Raw genomic sequence first — 25,400 nt, forward strand, 5'->3', positions numbered from 1 at the left:
CAGTGTAATTCTATGCCGCAACATTACAGTTAACCAGTAATGTATACGCACAGGTTAAAAAACAAATTATGGGGTTTTAAGTGCCAAAACCACTTTCTGATTATGAGGCACGCCGTAGTGGAGGACTCCGGAAAATTCTACCACCTGGGGTTCCTGAACGTGCACCTAAATCTATGTACTCGGGTGTTTTCGCGGCCGCCGTGGCCGGAATTCAATCCTGCGACCTTGTGCTCAGCAGCCTAACACCTTCGCCACTGAGCAACCATGGCGGGTGCACAGGTTAATCGAAGAAAAGGTTGAGTTTTTTAGCAGCACGTGATGGAGCGAGTAAAACTATACAACACTATGCTGCTCACATAAACAAGACCAGGGCGGTGATAGGAATGCCAGGTGCATTCTAAAGCTATGGAGATATTCGGATATTTCTGAGATTCTGCTGTCTATAGGCGCTTGGGTTTTGGGGCACAGCTAAAATTCTTTATGTGAGTATTGATGAAAACAGAAAAAAAAAGACCGAGAAATAATCTTATTGATTGCCTACAATATCTTCTGTCATCCGGGCATGAATTGAAAGCGCAAGGATGTTGCATGACTGGGCAACCACAGCGCAATCTTTAAGTAAAAGCTCTTCCAAGAGAACCTTCCAGGAAATGAGAGAGCTTTAACCGACCACTACGCAAGCGTTTCTATCCTCTTTTACCTATGATTCCTATCATGACGCTGGCAATCACCTTTAGGGTTAACAATTTTCCCCCGGTCGCATGTAACACGAGCCCCAAGCTGGTTTTGTTGCCTGCACCTAATGTGATTCATGTCTTAATGGGCTGCTCACCCACTGCTTATTTTCACCCGAAAGCCTAGTGATCTATTTCTTTTTTTTTCGTTTCTTGTTCATTTGTACATGCTGCAGCCCTATTGGGCTATTCCTTGGGTGGCTGTGAAAATCAGAACGACAATGTATACAGGCAACATGAACAATACAGACAAAATGAAAATAATTACTCCTTATTCCTCAGTCCCTGAAATTTACTTGAAAGGGAGAAAATGAGCTGGACCAGGAAAATAATTTCAATGTTCAATAACACTGGGCAAGAACCCGTATTTAAAAGTGTCTGTGCGGGCAAAGTGAGGCGCGATGTTTAGGTGATGGTGACCTCTACTATTAGATGGTTAAGGAGGAGTACGGTTAATTATCTGATAAAATCAGGCAAGAAGTTTTAATAATGCAATGCAGAAACTTTAGTGACTCCGTGCGTGGGTGATCTGACAGTGGTTGCAAGCCTATGAATGAAAGAGCTGTAGAAGGTGAAAAATCCCTACGGAACCAGCGGCTTATGAAGCGAATTGCTTTCTTTTGGATGGTCTCGATTTTATTAATGCCGCATGGCCTGCGCGTACTCCAGTCCGGAAAAGCATATTCTAGTAGAGGCCTGATTAGAGATTTATGCATCAGTAGTTTAGTATCCGTTGGATTTGTGGCCAATCTACGTATTTGAACCAAGGAATAGTGGGTGTGAAAACAATGCGGGAGCACGCGTGATACCAGACGTCTCCCTTTGACTTATTTGGAAATTGCGGCTTCCACAAGATCGGCACCTCCCATATCTGAATATCTCTAATTACATAAAGCACGTGCTTTATATAAGAGAATAAAACGTACGTTTTATCATCTCTTTCTTTTTTCTGGGGCATCAAAATCAGGAACATTATTTATGAGAGAAACGCCATGTTCGTACACTCTCACTTTTGCACACATTCACGGGCTTTGCTTTTATCAACGGGCGTTCTCCTTGTTTCGCTGCATGTTTTCCAGCTATTTCGGTTCGATGCGATGGGAGAGTAGAAGAGGAACTCCCGAACAACACGCACAAGAAGCACCATTAATTTTATTGGAATAAGCGGTGGCACGAGACCCTGGGGCCAGCGCTGCATCGACCGCATCTGGGCGCCTGCATAAGACGCGGAACAAGCTGAAAGTGCACACAGCGTTTTATTTATGGTGGGTCAACAAACCAGTGGTCTGGCGTTTGGAAACAGAGCCTTGCCCATGGCGTAGCTTCGTAAGAGTTTAGTTTCCGAAGCTGAAACAGCAAGTGCTTTTAAAGTATCAATGTTCTTTTCAGCTGCGTCCCATTTTCTATACTTGCAAAGTAATTAAAACGTGCGACATTTATTTTGTGCGCGGTTTTCCAAAACTTTTACTTCTTCATGGTTCTTTCGAAATGTTTTTCAGTAGCCCCTTTCACAGAAGCACCGCGTGTTTAGCTGAGGTACAGAAACAATAAGCTGCCCGCAAGTTCCTACTGATTCACACACACAAAAGAAGAAAAAGAAAACATCCTATGAAATTTTGTTCGGCCAGTAAAGTGCCAATGTTCTTTTATAATTAATCGTGTCAGTAGTGCGAGGTGAGCTTGCATGACGACAGTTACAGTTTGGATATTACGGTTCTTTCTGGCTGCTCTTGCCAGAATACGACAAAAAAGAATTAAGCTATAAAGCGTGCTTTTCCTTGTACCCTGTAGGCATCCATAAAGTTCCTACCGCTGCGACGAAATAAAGAGACGCATAATTAGCTTACCGTGTTCGAAAAACTCTTTGCGCTTACCGCTGCACATTTCTTCCTCAAATGTTGCAGGAGGATCGCATTTTAGATACGACGTCTTTCAGTGCAACGCTTGCCGCAGGTACTTGGCTGGTTGTTCAGAAAAAAGTCCAAAGTTGCCGTCGTTCATGGGGATGCGAGCTGATGCCGTGGCAGCACAAACCTAAACTTATGTCGCCGCGTGCCGGCCGCTGCTGAGTTCGCGCCGCATGCCGGCAATAGCGCTGAGTTCGCTGACGCGTGTGGTCGTATAGGAATTGCATTAATAGTCACAGATGTTCGCATAAGCCCGTCGTCCTCAAGAAGCACAAAAGTTATCAATATATAAAACATTAAAATAGTATTGCTCTGAAGCTAGCTTCACTGCAGCTACTAGAAACAGTTCCTGTTACCTCATAAGGAAGGTGTCTAGATATTCAGAAATGTTGCATTATGCAAGCTCAATGTGACATGTGGTGTTTAATAAATTATCAGCTTAATTTGGCGTGACTGTTTAACCGAAGAGTGGCCGGCACTTTCGAAAGTGGCACGGAATAATTTCCTGAATGTCTACGCAACTTTGCAGAACCAGCGAAGCTATGTGCTTTCTTGCCGAATGGCGAAGATACTGAGATTATGCACCATTTCTCCTCGGCACGCTGTTCGTATATATAATCTTTTCCTGCCAGTGCACCTTAATGCAGGCTGCTGTGATTACTAGCCTAGGTAAATACTTCTAACTTTGTAATACGTTTTGCCAATGCTAACTTTCGCTGGCCGGGCAACTTAGGTATTCTTGCAGACAAGTTTCAGATCGAAATCCTTATTTCGCTTTTGCAAGGATAGTTTTTCACATATATTCACTGTTTGTATAGTGTGCTAATTATACTACTAGTACATTGTTAACTTTTGTGCTAGTTCAGTTTCAGCTTAAATTTCACTTCTCCTTGTTCTTGTGTTTATGAACGTTTTGTATTGATCATACGTTTAGTTTTCATATTGCACTTGATTTAATATCTTCCTTACTTGAGATATGTAATCTATTCAGTGCATGTTTGAACATTTTTGCGAGTCACTCAGTTGTCCCACATCTTTCACAACCTCCGTGGTATGTGCTGCAGCGTTGCTGCTTGATTCTTTGAAGACAATATTTAATTTATCTCGTGTATGGCTATAATGGACACACTTTTCTAAAAAAATTATGGTATATGCTGTTTGCAATGTTACGAAGTGTGAAAATTTCCCGCTACTTTCACAAGTAGCCAATATCTGGCTAGCGCACACCGCCTCCCGTACGGCCGCAGAAGTTTATTGTGATGCGGCTATGGTTTAATTAGTATTGGTGTAAACGCCTTTTTTTTTGTTCAACAAGTGCATATTTGCTCACGCCTGTTGCTGTTGAGAAATGTAATTTCGCAACCTATAACAATTTGCCGGTAAAAGAAAGCAGGTCACGATGTAGCAACCAGCGTAAAGAGAGGGAGGGAGAGAATAACGGGTGGTAATACGCAATTAGCGATCGAACACAGGCTGTATAGGCGTGCAGAGGTGAGCTGGTGCATCGGTACCTCTGCGTGATAGAGCTCTAAAATATACGCGATGCTTGGAGCATAACAGTATCCGACAAATGAAGATTGTGGACACCTGTTTGTTCTCTTGCAGGAACGTTGGCTGACCGAGCTCGCGTCATCATCGATGAGAGAGACAGAGAGAGAGAGAGATAAAAGCAAAGCAGGGACAAGGAGGTTAACCAGGGGACGTCTCCGGTTGTCCTGCACTGGCGAAGAGGCTGAATCGAGTTCCACTTTCTTTCTGTTCAGAAGTGAGTGCCTGAATTGAATTACGCACATCTGAACTGCTCTCACTTCTACGCATCTTCTTCGTCATACCCGAAATAATATCAAGAAGGAGCGTAAAACCAGTTTTTTTCTTTACAAATGAATGCTGTCTAAGCTGCAACTTCTGACTCGGATACCATTAACTTCTTATATGGGCACATGAGCTTCCTACGGAACTCGCGTCGCTTTGAGGTAAAGTGAACCGATTAGGGTGCATTCTATATCTTCTCCTGGAGAACCAAAATAAATCAATAGCTAAAGCTCTTAATATATTTATCCTCGAAACTAAATATATGCAAGCTCAGTTCCTTCAGCATGCAAAACACCCGTTAGAGGATTATGAGATGCCCTCGAGAAAACATCAAAAAACAGTAACGCGAAAAATTGATGTCATCAAGAGTGCGTTCGCAGAATTATTATTCATTTTTCATTTTTTATTCCCTCCCTTCAGTGTCTTCCAATTATCTCGGTTAGATTGTCCATAGCAAACTTGCCCGTGTTCCGCGTGATTAGTGTTCGTTCCGAATGTTCCTTGACGTGCAATCAAGTTCCTTTTTCTTCTGCTCCCTGGTGACTTGTATGCTTCGCTTCATCGTTTTAGTTTTTCTGTGGGGCGAAACTTATTATATGGCTTATAATCCTTTTCTTATCATTATCGATGAAAATTACTTGCTATTGATCTAAAAGTGCTATAACGTTGCGTGATCATGCGTTCTTTCTTACGGCAGCACATAAATATTTAGTAGAAGTAGAAGAAAAAGGCATGATAGCCCGCATTTCAACGAAAATATGTGAGGTTATATAAGGCTGTTTAATTATTTTCTCTGAGCAACGAAAGCTTAAAAAAGTGAAGCTGCAGTGAATGCTACTAATACAAAGTTTTATAAGCTAGATACGACCGAATATTTCTTTTGCAATTATGGAAAAGTTTACATTCTTAATTTGAAATGATTACTCTGAGAATAAAAAAAGTTGTTCCTGTTAGAAGCTACGGAGAAAATAAAATCCATGACGACTTGAAAGTGGAGCTTATGCACTATAAGGAGGCGAAGTGACTAATGCTCTAAGAGACATGACAACAAAGCAGGTTTGTCGAGCCTGGTTTATTTCAAGTATAACTGAACAGTTTGTTAAATGAAGTTATTTGCACTATTGCAAAAAATTATTAACGCTATACCGTTAGTCAAAGAGTTGCAATATTCCAGAAATTATCGAGAGTGACAGCAGATCAGAAAACAAATAGTACCACGACACCTAAAAAAACGTTTTTTGACACTTCGCGTCCCCTTTTTTTTTTTACCGAAGGATACGATTCCTCTCAAAACACAGAGAAAAAGTTGCTAAATACTTTCTCTTGAATATGCCTGAACGATTCCAGAAAGACGGACTGAAACCTTTGGTGAAGAACTGACCGTATGCCATTTCGCCATGCAAAAATCAACGAAGCAATGAATGATATCCGCGACAATAAAATTCTCTCCTACTTGCAACAATATTTGGAACTCATTCGATTGAGACATGTTCGATTTAGAGATATTTGTTTTAGACATATTTGCTGCCCACATATTTCCTTTCTGGCTCTAGCCGTTTGCGTGAGCTGACGCAACCAAACGCCTGAAGGGCCCGCAAAAATGCGCCGCTGCAAGCAAGCAGCTGAGCTGTCAACCTCTCACATCAATCTCCTCGCACAACAAAAAAATGTGTAGACAGTACTGTTATAGAGTAGGGAAAAAAACGTGCAAGAGAAACGCGAAATCGTTAGCATAGCATGCATTTTTTACGCGGGCGAGAGTGTTACTCGCATTTAGCCTAACAGTCATTCGTAACGCGCAACCTACCAAGAAAAGAACAAAAAAGATGGGGTGACAACGCTTACAATGTCAAGAACAGAAGTGATCAAGAGCGAGGTGTTTGCTATTGGTTGAATTTTTTTACAGGCTCTGTGAAAGGCATTATAATTTGCAAACCTGGCGATCTGCAAAGTATATCGACTTTTGAACGTCTGGTTGATGTTTCCTGCACCAATTTTCTGTTTCATTTACCAGTAATGTGCAATTTATCCACCTCGTTTGACAAATTGCACGTTACGAGAGCGAGTTTATAAAATTGACTTCTACGTAATCAAGAAATGTCGCATTTAAACGAGCCCGTCATTAAAACCTCGTTATAGTGAGGTAGGTAATGCATATTGCGGAGTTACAAGTTTATTCCCAAACGACTCCTTTTTTCCTGAATCCGGTGAAGGGTGAATGTGTGGAACTTACCGTTCAAAATCTATTAGCCCTGTAAATGTGTTTATCCAGTGCGCCGCCAAAATGCGTTCGCAGTGGTGTCGTGAGCTGGCTAATCTCGCCGCTGTGCGCTCTTGGAAGGAAGGAAGGAAAACTTTATTTGGTCCTGCAAGTAGTGATAATTCATCACTAAGCGGGCCGCTCCCATGTCGGGACCGGAAGGTCAAGCCTCACGGCCACATCGTGAGCCTGCTGGACAGCCCAGAATTGTTCATCCAGGTCCGGGCTGTGAAGTGCAGCCTGCCACCTGGACGCATCCTTGATCGCCGAGTCTTCAATTCTTTCGCAAGACCAGAGCATGTGTTCGAGCGTGGCTAAAGCACCACAATCTTGGCAATAAGGCTCTGTATACGTCTCTGGATAAAACATGTTCAGTCTCCGTGGGCAAGGATAAGTACCAGTCTGTAGTAAGCGTAATGTAAGTGCCTGAGCCCTGTTTAGTTTAGGATGCGGCAAACTGTAAACCCTGCGATTAAGAAGGTAATACTTCGTGATTTCATTGTATGTGGAAGGGGAGTCTCCATTCTCGGGGAGTACCGCCACGCCGTTGCGCGGGGCAGAGCGGAGGGTAAGATCTCGCGCTGCCTCATGAGCGGACTCATTGACATTCGGAGGGGCTCCCTCGATCATCCCAAGGTGAGCAGGGAACCAACATAAGTAGTGTTGAGAGATCTCACGCGTCTGCATAATTTTAAAAGCAACCTTAGCCACCGAGCCCTTCTCAAAGGCCCTAACGGCCGACTTTGAATCGCTATATACAAAAGGCCTGCGCCTGTCAACCAAGGCTAGCGCAATAGCCACTTGCTCCGCGACCTCTGGCCCATCAGTCCGACCGGTAGCAGCGTTAACGAGACTGCTCTCATTGTCCACGACAACTATGGTAAACACCTTTCTCTCCCCGTTGAAAGAAGCATCGACGAAGCCAACCTTCTGATTCTCCTCACGAATGAGTCTCAGTAGGCAAGCTCCCCTTGCCTTTCTTGTACCAACATTTCGCTCCGGATGCATGTTCCTGGGAACAGGCTTGACGTGATACCGCTTACGGACATTCAAGGGAATACCGAAGTGAAGCTGCGAAATCTTCTCCTGAGGAACACCTAACTCTCTCAGGATCTGCCGACACGCGCTAGTCGTAGAGAGACGAACCATCTGCGTCCTCTCTTGAGCCTCAGCTATCTCACCGAAGGTATTATGAATTCCCAGCTGGAGAAGTCGGTCGGTGCTGGTGCACATTGGCACTCCCAACACTTTCTTCGTGATCTTCCTAATCTGCGTGTCAAGCTTCTCCTTCTCCGATGGTTTCCACTTGTGCATGGCCGCCACATAAGTGAAGTGACACAATACAAATGCGTTCATAAGTCTAATGAGACTGTAATGAGTGATATCGCTCTTAGATGCTTTCGGACCTGGGCTCTGACGTGGCGTTGTCGCCATTGGAAAACATTGTAAAACGTACTCAAAGAACTTAACGGGACATTGCGTGAGTTTCTCTTGCCAGGTAGCTGAGCGAGGCAGTTTGTGCGATGCTTGCGCACGCTTTTGAGCCTTCATCAGCCTCAAAAGGTGGTTCCTGTATTTGTATCAACGCCCTTCTAGCTGACTGGAACTGCAGGCGTCTTTGGACCATTACATGAAGCACCAGCTAACAGACTCTTGTCTCCCACTGTGACTCCGACTGCGACGCAACGTTACTGTATCGCTTGTTATGTATATATTTAATGGTCCCTGGAGAGGCTCGCCTGGTCACGTGATAGCTGAATGTGGCATTCAAAGAGCACTGTTCGTTGTCCCGTTTTGTGAGTGAAGCAGCTTCATGCGACAACTGCGGGCGCGAGGGGTCTATCGATCACCTCCCCTGCGCATGCCCCTGCTACTTCGTCTAACATTTTCTACTACACACTACTTTAGATTATTTGGATACAAGATCTTTCATGCTGACAAAAATACTTTGATTATGTCCACATCCCTCACAAGCTTAGAAAGCGATGCGTAAATTGCTGCAGCTACTGAACTCGACAGACTTCAATGAGCGACTGCAGTTTTGATGTGTACCTTCGGACAAAGGAAAAACATCAATGTATTCTCTCCTTTATTTTTACCTTTTGATCTCCTAACCCCCTTTCTGCTGCGTAGGATAGCAAATCAGATATGTGTCTCATTGACCTCCCTGCGGTTCTATGAATTTTGCCTCTCTCTCTTTTATTAAATTTCTGTCCCAAATGTGTCCTTGTTATGAAATTCGCAGTGCGATTCACCAAGGCTGTCGTTCCACTTCATTGAGTAAACAAAAGTACGAGACGATCGCAAGAACGACGGTCACGCTCTGATATCGCCTAACGCTGTTTTACTTGTAGGTACTTTGCGTGACTGGGTGGCCAGACGATGTTTTTGCTCGGTCAATAAGTCATTTTTTGTCTTAGTGATACCAGTCTTGCTTACAGGCCACATGTTGATGATAGCAAACTTACTGATGACAGACAGCGGCGGGTTTTGGGTTTATTGTTCAAATAGCAGTCAAAAATTGGTCTACTCCTAAAGCTTTAAAGACACAATTTCATAGAGAAAAACCTAAATTTACCCGCCGTCTTACCTGTACATATTAGTAGACCAGGTCCACTTGCGCAGTTCATATTTATTTTGATTCTTTTAGAGCGCAGCTCTTTGGCGTCCGTTCCTGGGTTTCGCGTCGTCGTCGGCGTCGGCGTTGTCGTCGGCCTCGTAACCAGCTCGCCGACGAATCTGCTCCGCCGCCGCACATGCGCGCAGTCGGCTCTCCGGGCGAGGGAGGATGATGGAAGGGAGGAGGAGAGACTGTGGAGGAGGGCTGGCTACACAAATGGCTCTTTGGCGTCCGTTCCTGGGTTTCGCGTCGGCGTTGTCGTCGGCCTCGTAACCAGCACCGCCCCCCTTTCATCCCCCCAGCGCTAGCAGCGACCGACTGATACCGCTTTCGTGAGTCCGCTACCGCACTCACGAAAGACGTCGTGCACTTCCTGCAACTCGCATTAACCGTCCATCGATCCACACCGATGTTAGTAGTGGGGGACTTTAATGTAGACATAAAGACAAACAGCAATTTCCTAACACTTATGCGGGAGAACATCCCGTTCCTCTCGCTCGTAACGCGTCCCACGGCTGTGACAACCTCGCGAGGCACTTGTATAGATCTCGTCTTTGAGAATCAAGCATTGGTGTACCAAGTCGAACATATATCAGTCTATTTCTACGACCACAAAGCTACCTTCATGACTGTCAAGAACTGTTAGTGGAGTCTTTGTTAAAGGAATACGTGTGAAAAATAAAAAAAAATTCTGTGATAGCGCAAACACGTGTTGCTCGATTTCTTTGCCTCAATCTATCGAAAAGGTGAAACAGCTTATTTGCTGCGCTCAAATTTCGCATTAGGAAGTAACGTAATCGTCGGTAATTTTTTATTCACTCTTCTCTGCAGTCTTTTAATCCCGTTCCAAATCCCTGTACAGAGTAGCACGCCAGCGCTGGCGAAAATCTGTTTTTCTAATAGAGAGCCCCTCTCAGTCTCGCGCAAACTTTTCTCTTGGGTCTATGTATCGGCTGCTCACCCAGACACACCTACTTGTTTAGAAAAAATGGTGTCCCAACAAGGAGCCATCTGTTTGTTTTGATGCAGTGTCCAGTGGATATTACTGGTTTACTATGGCGGAACTGAAGCTGAAGCACACGGCCTATGTATCAAGTTATTTTACTAAGCGCTGCGATCGCCGTGTTGTGCCGCACTGTAGGCCTCGTGCAGGAACCTCAACATAGACCTAGCTTCGTGTACTTGAATAACTGGCCGATGCCGGTGGCAGACGCAAGTACGCCCATCACTGGCGCTTAGATTATTCGCAGTTGACCAGTCGAGTTTGCAGTTGACAAGGCTTCTTTCGAATTGCATTGGCGCATGAGCATTCTCATGCTTGTTCCCCTGGCAAATCATCAGATGGGCAAGAGTTATGCGTGTCACTCTGACAATTCAAAGTTGTCTTTTCTAGTAGTAGAGTGGGAACACATGCAGACAAAAAAATTTGCAATGACCAGTGCGTTGCAATCTTTAATGTAGGTCGCATGTTCGCGCTGCCTAGAGTATTTCTGTTGTATTACTGCCTTCAAAGACTACGCGGTGTTTCTCTAGTGACTTTGCACGAAGCTGACGTCACGTAATCATTTTTTAGAATGAGCTAAGCTTCTCCGAATTGCTTCACGCCAAGCTATCACAACACATTCCAGCAGCATCGCGCCACCTCGCAGAAGTTAATAAGGAGGCAAGGTGAGTACCGGGCTAATTGTTAGATGGTTTTTTTTCTCGCCCAATTAAAAGGTCCGTATTTGTTGTGATATTGCGTGGAGTATTTAGACAGCAGGTCGCTTAATTAAAAAGCTCGGAAACGAAGGAACATCGCCGACACAGCTTTGCCGTCTCCTTCCTTGTATTGCTGAACTTGTCGCATTAGTTCCTTGGTAGCTACTGGCAATGTTTTAATTCTGTGTAGAGTTTACATACAAAAGTCCGCGTATCATGCGGCGAACATGGTGAAGCGTTTTGATGACCTCGCAAAAATATTTTGATGCTTCTTAACGGAAAACAGTACTAAATTTTGTTTAGAGGGAGCGAAAAGAATTTTACTTATCCTAATCTACCCGAATTTCCTTTGACATCCTGCAGAATCGGAAAGCCATTATCGCTTTGTTCGCCACGCACTTGTGTGGAATTATTCATCTATTCTTCGGCTTTTCCGGCTGCATGTTTGTTGCACTCTTGCGTGTTACGCTCCCTGTACTGAACTGCGCAGTCTGCCTTGCCTCAGTTCCCAGTCTTCAGAATTGTCCCCCCATCAGTCCAGTGTTGTCATCACGCTGCGTTTACGGTCGACGCGCCGCCCTCTTGTTGTCGTCGCACAGGTTGTCTCGCTCATACAGACAACTTGCGCCATGTAGTATTATTTTGTGAAATAGCGAACGAGGCCACATAGCCAACCCGCCAAAGGGCTTCACATAATTTGCGTAGAGCATTTGGTCTGCACATAACTTAGGCGGATAATAATTTAGGTAAACCTGGATTGACAAACAATGCGGATTCCACTCACGTTGGGAATCGGTGCAAGCGAAGCTTCCTGTGTTGTTTGCCCTCAGTGACAGTAATTGGCGGTGATGTTGACGGTGAATGTTTTACTGGTTCAGCGCTTAGTGCTATACAAAAGGGGTGAGGTGACGCTAAAGCTTATCTTGCTTGCACCACTAGTGTTTGTGTACGTAGTGGATAAAACACACAGCGACACGCGTTTCTTTGAGGCGTTGTTGTGCGCCATTGTTCGTAGCCTGCGAGATGGTTACCATTGTCATTACCTAACACGCCGTATCCCCTTGTGGAAGAAGGTTTGATTCGCCGGACGACCACCTTCGTAGTGTCATTTTGACGCTGCCATTTTTTAACGCGGCTTGGCCACCGCATACCCCACGTGAGATGTTCTGATGGTCAATCTTGCAGGGTGTTTATTTCTAAAAGAATCGTGGAGACGCACTACACCGTACCTGGGAGTTCCATTTTCCCAGTTTGTCCACAACTGTGGCCATGTCAAGAAGTAGCGACCTTAAAGGACTCATGCTTTTTTGAGATTGGCTTTCTCTTCCGCCGGTCTCCTCCCATGTATGCCGCGGTCCATGAGTGAAGATCAAAGACTTGTTATTCACTCCTTTGGTTATTGCTTTGGCTATACCTATTCTCGGCCTCCTCTGTCTACCCCACCTATATCATTCGATCTTCCTCCTCTTTGAACTAATGTGCCTGCATGCAAATGTAATCGCTGCCGCTTCTGGAATGGTTTTGCAGTGAGCTCACAAGTAATTACAACAGTGGTGAAGGCATTGTGGCGACGGCCACAGAACCCCGCAGCAAAGGCTAACCATTCGAGAATCCGCCGCAGCTGCAGGAGGTAGACTGTTGCTGCCGCCGGGTACTTACGGGTAAAATACGTACTGTCGGCATCAAATTAAGCGCCAAAAGTGCACGCGTGGCCGAATAATAACTGAAGGTACAGTGCGCGACGTCCAGTCACCACCGTTGACAGGCGCGCACATCCGGTTTAACAGCACTGAGCGATTAAATTCCCACTTTACAGATATATTTTCGTTTCTGTTCGGGTTTCCTTTTATTAGACAGCGAGTATAGAAAAATCCACTCTTTTGACTGCATTTAGGTGAGCCTTTTTTTTTTGTTCCCTTTTTTCCACTTGTTCTTTGTCGTCTTTACAACCCCTTTACAACCAGAACAAAAATGAACGTAATGCAGCATAAGGGGAGTATTAGCGCGCAGTGCGTTCAAAGTTTTGCGCTTGTAAATGATGAGGACTGGATGGCGCGCACTCTACCTTCAGTTATGCTTAGGCCACACATTCCGCTGTTGAAGGTTAATTTGACGCCGATAGTACATGCGCAATCCTGGCTAGTGCTGGGCCCAGAAGAGATCTCAACTCTTTGGAAGGGCATCCACTTGAAGGGGAATTGCCGATATGGAACTGCCACACGTCATTCTGAAACTGCAGTGGTGGCCTAGTTTATGGAGAATCCACCTCTTATGCGGGAGGTGCCGCGTTCCAGTCGTGGTAGCGCTGGAAGCCAATCGATTTGTTTTTCTAATTGGTAAAGATGTTCCCATGCCGATGCTCGTCTATATAGAGTATTCGTATCTCGATAGGGGGCCCTATAAATATTGTAAAAGCTCCTGCGGGCCCCATGTCCGTATACATACGGCATTTTGCTAGTACATCCTGGATACGGCAGGTGTGAGAGGCAGACGAGAGCTGCCACCGGGAACCTACCAGTAAATATGGGTGCAAGCGCGCTCATGGCCTTGTGCTCTGCCAACATGGGACCTTGAGGCTTTAAATATGACATCAACCTGATGATAAATGACCGGAATGGGACTGGCAGCAATACTTTTTTAAAATTAAAAAAAAATATTTGTGGGGCCTCCTTTTGTGATGAAAAACACCATAAGTAGCCAAGCACCAGAGCGGCGCCATATCTACTAACTCGACAAACCGATGGGTTTCCGGCACCGGGAGCACAACCTAATGGCATACGAAGATGCTCGCCCAGCAAACTCCGTGGGTAACGTCCATCTTCAAGAATAGCTTTCAAAGATTCAAAGGTTCAAAGCGGATGGAAGCATTAAGCGATCTCTGTAATTTAGATAAGCAATAAATGTTTTGAGTATTGCTGAAAGAAGAGCAGGGAAGAGAGTAATAGGATCAGATACAGTGCAGACAAAGCTCACTGTGCAAGGTATACATAGAGATTTTGAAGAAAGAAAATATTAAGAAGAGAGAGGTAAAATTATATACTGATAAGCATGTATAATTTCCCTGATTAGCCGAAGCAGGCTAGGCGACCATTTGTCACCGCCCCATTCCAAAGGAAAGGCAAAAAAATTATCATCCTCATAGGGAATTGTAGAGGGGATTGTGACAACGCCCAGGCAGCTCTCAGTGGAAAGAGCTGGTGGATGCCTAACGAAGCATGTTTTCTGACGTCACCTTCCCCTCTCCTGCGCCCCGGCCATGTAGAACATACAAGGTTTTAAATACCCTGGACAGGACGTACAACGCAGCAGCAGCAGCGGAAAAGTCAAAGGGGCAAATAAATATTTGTGTTAAATAATTTCACCATTTTTGAACGCAAATATAAAAAAAAATAAGTTCCATAGCAACTTCAGTTGGGACCATGAAACCTCTGCCACCAGTCATAAGAGTTCGTGTTCGGAGACGGGAGTCACACACAAGAATAGCTTGCCCATGACGTCGTAATGTATCAAAAATGGTAACTGGCCTGCCTGGCGATCCTGCGGGGACGTCGCAAGAGGGCCTTATTGGGTACAAGCCGTTGCAGATCTAAGGAGACTGCTCTTCAGACAGATCGGGAGGAGAAACTAAAAAAAAGAGTTTATTTACTGGCGTTTCGTAGCGTACTATGAACGCACCAGATGGCTATTTTTACTTCATTCACCTTTCCTTTGTGTCCTTACCAGGGAAATCGGTGACGAGGGGCGCATTGAAGTAAAATAGTCTGAAATCCAGGTAGAATTTCCACTCCTCCGCTTCAGTCTCACGGTAACTGCCTCTATGAGGTAAATGTCTGCAGCTTGAAAAGTGCTGGCGCATCGCCCATGCCTACAAGTTGGAGAAAGAGGTAGTTCAAAAGCAAGGGTCATTGTCCCGGCAAAACAAGGGGTCATGAGCGACGCAGCAACATTAGGTTTTGCTTAACAAAATAGATCTGTGGGCGCATTGTATCTCCTGACGCCGCTGACAGTGATGATCTACGGCAGATTGCTCCTTGTATAGCAGTTACGATAGTCATATTAGCCGTCTCTCGGCTACAGGTGTTGAGCGTTTTGACGGCTCGGGCTGATCGCTTGTGTGTTAGCAAGCCGTCTGTTGAATTTATTAGGGAATAATTGTGGTCCTCAATACGGAGCTTTCCATATTTGGTTGTATTTGACCTTCGTAGAAAACTCTACATTTCTGGCTTCTCATGGTGGTTCCTATTTATATCGTTTCATTTTCTGACCCACGTGTTAACGTGTGGTGAATATTATTGCACCCGGCTGGGTTAATGCTGCGCATGTGCGGTCCTTCGCCGTAGTCAGGATGATGATTGCTTTTACGAGGTGATAACCTTCAAGTTTTCCAGAATTTTTTTAAAAATTGCCTGTTGGAAATGACACATTTCTTGTCCTGGAGCTAGATTATTCGAACAGGCGAACATTATAGTACGAGAAATCGAAACGCCTATTCAAGTAATTAACAATGATTCATCAATGAATTTGTTAATCAATTACTTTATGCCACTTACTGCAATATAGGAATTCTAGCCGGTGAGCTTGCAAGACGTTTCCAATTTAAATGATTTCACAGGACTACACCAGCTCCGATATATTATTTCCCAAATCGTAGGACAAAATAAATGGCGTTATAGTTATTTTTGTGCTTCAATGCGCAAAAGAGCGTTTTTCTTCTTAAGTAAGTGTAACAAAAGAAAATTCTTATGGCGAGTAAAAGGGCGTTTTTCTTGTTAAGTAAGTGTAACAAAAGAACATTTTTATGGCCAGTTTTAGGGCGCGTATCTCCAAGTTTGTGTCATTCTAGAAATGCATTCCATGTGGATACGCGATTTTTAAAATTTAGGTAGAACATAAAAAGATGGCTCCGTACATTAGGCTTGCTTTAGAATAAGTCTTAGGTTGAGTCCACGCTTGTGCTCTGATACCCTTTTCATTGGTCTCGTCTATCTAGCGCTGCCTTCAAATCATATATGAACTTCGAGGTCGGACCAACCTTGCCTCTTCCTCAGAAGCTCCGGCGCCTTTATGTCATGTCTGTGTGCATGTGCGCAAGGCAAGTTCGTTTGCAAAGGTTTCAGCCCATCGCATGCAGAAAGCAATGTCACTATGACTCGAGCATCTGTCTACGGTGGACATTCGCCACCTTTTGTGGCAGTTTTGTTGTAGTCATTGCAGAGGAGCTGCTGGCTTCCGCAGGGAGTTAAGCATCAGGACTTCCTTTTTGTCTCACTGTTTTACGTACCCGTAAATATGGTTACGTTAGGTTTACCTTACGTTTACATTGACCTTTCGTGTGTTGCTGGTGTTGTGCTGTGCGTAAGCAAGTCCAAGCCACCTTAATTTAGCTCTCGTACTGTTTCTTCCACGCCAACATGAAAAAGTTCCCGAAAGCTGGGACCATTTAAGCGATTATTATTACTCAGCGGACAGTTTCATATTAGTTTATTTTTTTATTCTATTTTTTTCCTTCCATAACATCCTTGCTACACTAGTTCTTCTGCCTCCTCTTGAGTCTGTGGAATCCCATGCGTGTGTGTATGATTTCATCCGTGCGTGTATGGTGTGTTCGCACGTGGCTGTGTATACGTGTGTGGGAGAGAGGGAGAGAGAGAGCAAGAGGTGGGTTCAAGAGGATTAGGTGCTGCATAAATCGTTTTTTTTTCGCGCTGAAATCAACAGGCCTCATTGATTGATTATAGGCTCGACGGGCAGCCTCACGTGTTCCGCTACTGGATCCCTCCTCCCTCTTACATTCTTTTTTGTTCGCTAAACACCTTTCTGAGTGTTTAGTGCAGGAAAATGGACTCGTATCTGGACTCCCGACATTTCCTATCTTTTTTCATCCTTCTATTTTGTCCATTGCTAAAATAAACCAATAACAGTTGAACTGGGAATTCATTCAGTCTTCTTCTCTTTGGGTGGTAATGTGAATGCAAGAAATTTGAGGTACGGAAAGTTATGAGTTAATACTCGCTATTGTGCGCCATCCTGTCAGTCGAAAGATTTTAAATGCTGAGCTGTTTATAGACTATCCTTCTATGTTTTTGAAGTAGGCTCTTGCGAAGGTTAAGTTTTTGTCTTTCTCGACTGTCTTGTTCGTAACGCTGTTGGTCTAGTAATTTTCAACAGGTTCTTTTGCCAACGACAATTATAAGTGCGTTGGAAGAGGTATCACAGTTGTTAAAAGGCCAAGAACATCCTTCTATGCATCAACAGTCAGAATACACTTTACTTATTACGTAAATATAATAATTCTGAGAAAATTAACAGGTACACAAAAATTATTCCAGAAATGCTTATTTTCGGTAAGAAAAGAATAAAAAACATATGATTAGAACACGAAGGAAGCCTTTTTCATCTAATTTAATTAACGTTGCTCTATATTCGCGTACTGTGAACATGGCACCACGCGGAAGATTTAATATTTTCATAATTGTGTGCTACAAACGCCCTGTCGAGGATATTATAAACTAAAGTTAATCAAAGACATGATTTTCGCGAATGTAAATGCTCAGCATGATTCTAAAACGGAAAATCCCAAACTGCATCACAAGCACGAAGACTCAGTTACTTGGGCTCATTCTTTTTACCACAAGTTAAAAGTAATAAAGTCGGCAGGATTCGAGGTGAAAGACCTTTTCAATCAGCTCGTAAATTACATAAGAAATAGGCGAAGTTAAAGAGCTCTATGACTTGTACCAATTTTTTAGTGTTATTTATAATCTACAGCGCCTGCACTTCCTTAACATTAGTACATATTGCGGTCAGTGCAACTTATCACCCTACCTACGTTGTAAGCTCGGCATGATTCGTATTAGAGAAATCAGGCTACGTGACCTAGTAATTTTAAATATAGGGTGGCTAAGACTTGTGGCGCCTATATTTAATGACGTCTTGTAAGCTTCATTCTGTCAGAACATTTTCTTCTATTTCGCCTCTCCACTACGACAGGTGGAGCCATAGCTTCGACGCCGAAGTTTACACACATTTTACTAATTTCTGCTCTAGTGATCTGGGAGCACCATTAACACCTTGTCCCGCTCTCTAAGCCATTATGCGATAGAACTCCCGCTTGTGGTCCAGTTGGCAGCACACATTCCCCAAAACTAACATCTTCCTCCGCGAAGCACGCACCACATTAATGGAGTTTATTGCTAAATGCGGCATGAAGGCCGCTGTGCTTGCCAAAAGGCGGGGTCTGAAAGCCGCTGTGATTGGCTGGGTGAGTTTTGCAGCCAGGCGAAAAAGTGAAAGAACCATCGTTGTCAGGAATCCCATGTTCAAGCTTTCGTAATCGGCCCTAATTAGCCGGAGTCGGGAAAGCCGGAGGAAGCCACCCTTTCATCAGCGACGTCGTCAATTTCTTTGTTGCAGGGCTGTACTTACTCCAGCCTCCTTCATTAGTGTGCCGAAGACTCCCTGCTTTTTTTTACACAGGGAATTGATTTGCTTTTGTGTCTGGGAAGAACAAACAAAAGTGCAATACAAGCAGAGCCATTCGTCAATGTAGGAGATGTTTCTTTTTGGACATGGCGTGAAAACTGTTTATGAAGCGCTTTCGTGGTGTTGCTAGCCCTTGCTTTCGTTGCATATGCGGGCTACAAAGCAGTTAAACGTGCGCATGGGCGCTTCGTTAACAGCTCACTAATCTTTCTTGCATCTTAGTCTTATTATCGGACGTTGCAGTTGTTTGCTCGTTGCTACATAGACGGCTTGCTTGCTAGAGACAAGAGCAATGAAAAAAAGCACAGGCTCGTTTACCACCTGGTCAATAAAATTATGTTCGGCAAAACACCGCTGCTATATGCATATATTTATGTTACCATTGCATAATGTACATTCGTTGCCACTGTCGCAAGCGAGGAAACCCAGGAGCCATAACGGTTAGGACCGTTCGTGCTGAAGATCAGCACATGAGCTGATCTAATGAGGGCTGTTATTCGTCTTTTATGTGTCTTCCCCACCTTATTTTTGTTGCTACAACCATTGCTCCATCCATTTTGCTACATCCGTCCTTTGCTACATCCATTTTGCTCTGATCGCGCAAACTATTCTGAATCAGTTAACTAGCAGACAAGAAGTACAACTGGTCTGGACACCAGCACGCTCGGAAGCCTCCCCGGAAACGACGCAGTGCACTCCGTAATCTGAGTATTTACCAACCGGAACGCGGAAGGCCAGTCGGAGTACGGGTGAAGCCAAGACACGCTACAATCCTACTACGAAATGACACAGCAATTTAGGCGGAATCGCAGATCCTTCCCTCCACGAGATGCATAGTTGCAAAAAAGACAGGATATTTAGCCTGGCGATGAGTTTAAACAATTGTACAGCAAACAGTAGTAATACAGGACGTTCCCTTGTTCCATCCTTTCTTACTTCTACTACCCGGGGAAACACGGGGAAGGTGGGAGATGAAAATTCAAGGCAATTAGCAAAACGAGAACAAACGAGAAAACGAGAACAAGATGAAATGGGGAGCCAACGTTTCCACAAGTAGACTTGTCTTTTTCAAGGCGACATTTGCTTTCCTCGGCACAGTATACATAGCTATGATTCTGCTAAAGGGGAGAGGGGGCAAGGCGGGTTGGTGCGGCAACGACTTGAGTTGTATTAGCGGCGAGGGTGTAGTATTCAGAATAAAGGAGTGCTGAGCACAAGGCCGGTGACACGGCCTTGTGTCTGCCGGGGTGTCAACGGCCGTGTGCACAGCACCCCTCTATTACCTGCTTCGCTGGTGGTCATGGGCTATCGTGTCTCTGGGAGAGGTAACAAAACGAGTGACAGAAAGCGATGCTTGTGAAAAAACAAAACAAATCGCTGAAATGGAATAGATAGATAGATAAGTAAAAGTAAAAAAAAAATAAGGAAAGAATGGGGAAAAGCACACTAAGCTACCAAACTAAGTGTTCTTGCCCATAGCTTGAAATTTAGCATAACGAATAGATTGTAAAGCTTACTTTGAAACGTTCATACCTAGTGGTTGCAATGTCTTAAACTTATGCATAAGGTATGATTTTCTGCGTTGTTTTTCTTGTTCAAAACTGAAATATGACGGTAAGGTGTAGAGTTTATGTTCAGACATGAACCTAAACTCTTCATCTTGCAGTCAAGGCATAGAACATGTAAAAAGTGAGAGCATGTAGCTGCAAGTTAGGAATATATAAGAATAGCATCATGGAATATACGTTTACCTGGAACAAGCTGTGGTTACGAGGTTTTCTTGCTTGTTCTTGTTCTCCGTCCACGTAATATGCCTTTAATGCAACCGCCAGGCAGGAGAACGTGCTACGAGAACATGTCTCCACACTATTTTATACTTAGGTAGACACATTGCTACGTGACAGTCGAAGAAGAAAAGAGTGGCCTCCTAATGAAGGCATTGACGTGCCTTGTGTACGTGGGTATGATCCATGATATCAGGCCATCACCATAATCATTCTTTTTTCGTATTATTATATGGAACTACCCGGTTCTTGGCCAATCCCCTGGAGTGGGTGTGGGCCACTAATGTCTAGGCTCTGCATCTACATCTATGTCGACTGGCTCCCATCTTGGCCAGTGCTTCTGATGCGTGTAAATATACGATATAAATTGTTTCTGCCTAACATATTTCCATGTAACATTATGGTGGAGCCAAAGCAATATAAAGTTTTTGCGCTAGTTGTGCAATATGAATATGCGGGACCAACTACTGACATTTTATGGGCTTTCATGCCCCGGAAGTCATTCGTGAGCATTGTGCGGCACAAAACTGAGCCCTCAAGACCACGTTCCTAGCTTGTTACCCCGCAGGTAACAAGCTAGGAGCATAACTATATAACTTCAAGGCACTTCTTTACAAAATACCTTAAGATACTTCCTTACATAATATGCGGCTTCTTCCTATGGGCCGCACCAGAATGAGCACTGTTTCTCTATAAAGTACGAGACATTGAAAATGACTCGAGTGTGCCCAAAAGTATCATAAGGACAGCCTGCAGAATTAACTGTGAAAATTCATTACTGGTACAACCATACCCTGCCACACTGTTGTGTACAGTAATGCAGCTTACGTACGATTCCTAGATTGGATGATCTGACAAAAAAAATAACTTATGCGTTTAAAGGGCAAAGAGAAACGGTGGTATGTATTTCCGTACGAATGTTGACCTTTTTCAGATTTAAAGAATTATACTTGAGAGCGAAGAACCTTAATGAAAATTGCAAAGCTTTTACGGGACCATGTCTAGCATGCTACTTCAGGTGAATGCGATGATGTATGAAATGATTCACGCATGACATGCAACAAGTAACACGCGCATAACATACACAAAGCATAGTGTGATATTAAGGTATCTCGATGAGCTCAGTGTCTCTCAGGAACGTCAGACAATATACGCAGTGCGTAGAGATGATCGCTGGTCCCGTATAACAGTGAGGAAATGGGTTTTACGAACAAATGCGGCAGACATACCATCACATAGCGAATAAAGCATCAAAATGAGGCCAGAGTCTCACTGAAATGGAATCGGGCAATACACACATTGTGTAGAGACAACCGGCCATGTAATACAGCAGCAGAATTGCAGAGAAAGGATGGGACATGCAGCACTGGGTGGCAGAGCGCTTCATTATTTACTTGCAACGAAAATTTTATATTTGGTGGCCTGTGTATAAAGGAAGCAAGCATTGTTTTGCAATCCGCGGCGCGTATTTGGTGCAAAATAATTGTAATTCACTAATGCTAGAGAAGACCATTTTTGCGACTTGCCAACTTTACTTGTTCCAAGACCCACCAGTCAAAGGAAACATTGTTCACTGCCAAATTTTGGTAATCTTGCGTTATTTTAACTGCTGGCCCAATGAAACTTAGATTGATATCAGCCAAAGTGTATGCTCAAGAATTGCCAAACTGCGTTTTGAGCAAGTTCTCACTAACACCGAAGTTGATGGCTTTGTGGGGCCATGTTAGCTAAGATGAAGAAGCAAAACAGTTTTCAGACAAAAGTTCAAAGAGCTTCTTACAAATTTATGCAAATGAATTTGCAGCTAGATTAAGTATTTCACTCGGAGTAACTTTAAGGATAACTTTAAGAACGTTAAAACAGACAGGTTTTGCTGATTTTTATCAAACTTTTACAGAAGTCCTTTGCACAACTGGTAAATGTAGTACTGGAAGAACGTGCTGCAGTATTTGTTGTTAGGCGGAAAATTTAGCCTAATTTTAGAACACTATTGTTATTCCTCTGACCTATGTATTTCTAATATAAAAACAAAATTACACTTAGGTTGCTTTCCGACCTCCTCGTTCTTGTGGTAGTAAACAAGCGCGACTCAGGGTGTGTCTCCCCCCCCTTATTGTGAACCAATAAATGAGTTGAGCTAGTTTTCAGGGCTTCTAAAGCTGTGTTTTTTTCCTACGGCACGTAAGGTAGCATGCAGTTGGTCCGGGACAACTACATCTAGCACTCCTCCCTAGTTACACCGGCTATTTTAAATGCTCGCATTTTATATGACTGATGCCCCAGCATAGCGGGGACGCGTGATGATGCAACTGCAGTGGAAGACTCAGGTGGGTATGTAAGGACAAGGACAGCCGCAAAAGAAGTCCCAAATATTTCTGAACTGCAATTTCTTATATTAGGCAGAAAAATGCTTCCACGCAATGGAACCGAGACTTCTCTCACACATGTCTTCAATTCGCAGAGACAAATATCTTAACCGAGACAAAGCGCAAGAACGTACATATTGAGCTGTAAAGGGCAGCAACTTGAGATGCGCGTGCTGCAGAGAATATAGTTTTCTACAGATCAAACATATTACTCTACATCTATAGAACCTCTCTCACAAGATAATATACGTCGAAGGTAGATATTGCTTCATGCATGAAGCTCACAAAAATAGAAAAGGAATGTTTGCGACATTGCAAACTTATTCAAATTCGTTGATTCGTTGACGCAAGCATGAAAGAGCGAAGTATAGCTTTGTATCTGATATATGGCTGTGGTGCTGTTAGATCTCTCTTTAATGTATTCCATAAATATCATCTGCGACAAATTATGTGAGCTTGGGCGAAACCTATCTATGCCACCCATCATCGGACCAACCGTTGAGCAGTGACAGGACCAGTTAACGAGCTCGAGCTCTGAAAACCAGCATCGTCTGTTGAACTGGGTGGAGCTACCGGCTCAGGGCCACGGCATCCTTCACTAAGGATGCCGCCCACCGCAAACGATACTACCATCAGCTCAATTTCATAACTTATACAGCTAGGAAAGTTAGCCATAATTATTACAGGTGTTAGGCACGACTAGCGGGTTCGGGGTCGTTGATCCTAGTGGGCTCGCAATATTTTGATAAGCAAGTTTTTCGTGAAGAACATCAAATAATTTTGGAAAAGGAAATAAGCAGTCGTCGTGTTCCGACACGCATCATTTTGTAGGTCCTGCGGCGAAAATTGCATGTGTTGTAGGTGAAATTTTAATTCACTTGAAAATATGTATTTTAATTTGTTTGGATCGAGTAGCATTTGGACCAGCTGCATAATATGCATCTTATACACCTTATTAGTCAGTCGACCTTGAGCTCGGACCGTGGCCACACCCGTCACTGGCTAGAAAAGCGATTCGTGCACTAGTGCAGTACTTGAAGTGCACGTGCTGAACAGACCGTTTATAGTGTCCTTGTGTATGGTGTCCCTCCCACACGTACTCAGTGTTTACTCTCTCCCTTTCTTCCGCTTTCTATTCCCCTTTCTCCCACCCCCAGTGTAGGGTAGCAAACCGGATGCTGTTCTGGTTGACTTTCCTGCCTTTCCCTACCCTTGTTTTCTCTCTCTCGACCTTGAGCAAAGGCGCGTCGACTACATGAAAGGTACAAAAAGGCTATGCATCCTCGAACTTAGCTGTGAGTCGAATCACCAACATTTTTGGGACTCTAAACCATGACCTTCGTGTTAAAGAAGTCGATGTTAAGATAGTTTTAAGCCACTCGAAGCCATGGCCTCTTGTGGAAGTCGAGCCCTCGGCCATTGGTTGGAGTCGACCACACGACCTTTTGTATAAATGAAGGCGAAGTTAATTAAGACACATGTAATTAAGAGATAAATAATTGAGGCACTGGAACCCACGACCTTGGTAGCAGTCAAACCCTGGACCTTTGAAATTAGGAGGGATGTACAAGCGAAGTATACTAAGCGAATTAAGGGGGGCGTCTACGTCATGTGTCCGTCTTTGATGCATCGGGACTTGGGCTTTCGCCTTCGAGTCGTCTTAGGGATAACATAACAGATCCTGTAATTCTTTTTTGCTTTATTGCCCTACAAGGCTAAAGCTTGTTATTTATACACTTTACGACGTGATAGCTAGTAGTCTTAGAAGCGGTGTGTTTCCACAAACGTAAGGATATTATAGGAGGGTGCAATTTGCTTTATCGTATTACGAGGCCGCACTTGTTTTCTGCACGCTCGCTCACCTATCGAATCCATTCAAACTTCAGAAAATGTATTTAAGCATGAAGAGTAATTCAAATATTAAGCAACACACTTATAGAGCCATTCATAATGAACGAACCAGAATCCATGGAGGCGCTAACAAGCACTTCAGCGGATTTCGGGTTTCTGAGCACAATTCTCGTCAAAGTTCTGCAAAGGACCGAGCCTATTCACCGAGCCAAAACCATTCAGAAATTGCGGTGCTCACAATACTTCTGCGATATCAGCATCTTCGACACAAGAAGATGCTTTTCCATCAAGGTAGCCCGCGTGGCTTCAGCAGAACAATGGGACCTCGCTAATTATGTTCCAGAATAGAAAACGAAGCGACTGCCGAAGAGAGGTATTCGTGCGTTTGTTTCGCTTTCAATGTAGTAATTTTCTTTCTTCATAACAAAGCACTAAGACAGCAAATGCACCATATTCCTAAACATAGCGCATCGTTTTTCTTAATCCTGTTTTCCGAATGTTATCTTCCTTCATTAGCCCTTGCACCTTTTATCGTTCTTGTAGGGGCTTCAGCTAGTCGGCTGCGGTAGCTTGTTGCCCAATTGGGCACGTACTGCTACTCATGGTCTATTTGCTTGAGAAAAATAATTGCTTACTTTATTGACGGTGCAAGAGATTGTTATTATGACGTATTTGAAAATTTATTAGTTTTCTTGATTTAATTTTTTATGTGAACTTTAACGTCTTAGGTATATGGTGGGTGCGTTTTATTGTGTATGAATTGTGTACATTGTCGACTGCTCATAAACTGTGAAGGAAGAGCCATGTGAAGCCCATTCTTAACAATGGCTCGCATGGCGCACTGTTATAAGTTTTGAATAACACAAAAAACAACTTTCTCAGT

At 43.8% G+C, this 25,400-nt stretch overlaps 1 long non-coding RNA gene across 6 annotated transcripts in view; it reads left to right on the forward strand.

The window, feature by feature from the left end:
* The window catches only part of LOC135902085 (uncharacterized), a 414,660-nt gene that overhangs the window by 45,801 nt on the left and 343,459 nt on the right, over positions 1 to 25,400 (forward strand). For all 6 annotated transcript variants that reach the window (XR_010564394.1, XR_010564397.2, XR_011514281.1 and 3 more), the window contains exon 2: positions 4,247 to 4,406. This is a non-coding gene — a long non-coding RNA (uncharacterized lncRNA). The remainder of the gene's footprint in view (positions 1 to 4,246; positions 4,407 to 25,400) is intronic.

This window comes from Dermacentor albipictus, chromosome 4, assembly GCF_038994185.2.
Source record: "Dermacentor albipictus isolate Rhodes 1998 colony chromosome 4, USDA_Dalb.pri_finalv2, whole genome shotgun sequence".
NCBI lineage: Eukaryota > Metazoa > Arthropoda > Arachnida > Ixodida > Ixodidae > Dermacentor > Dermacentor albipictus.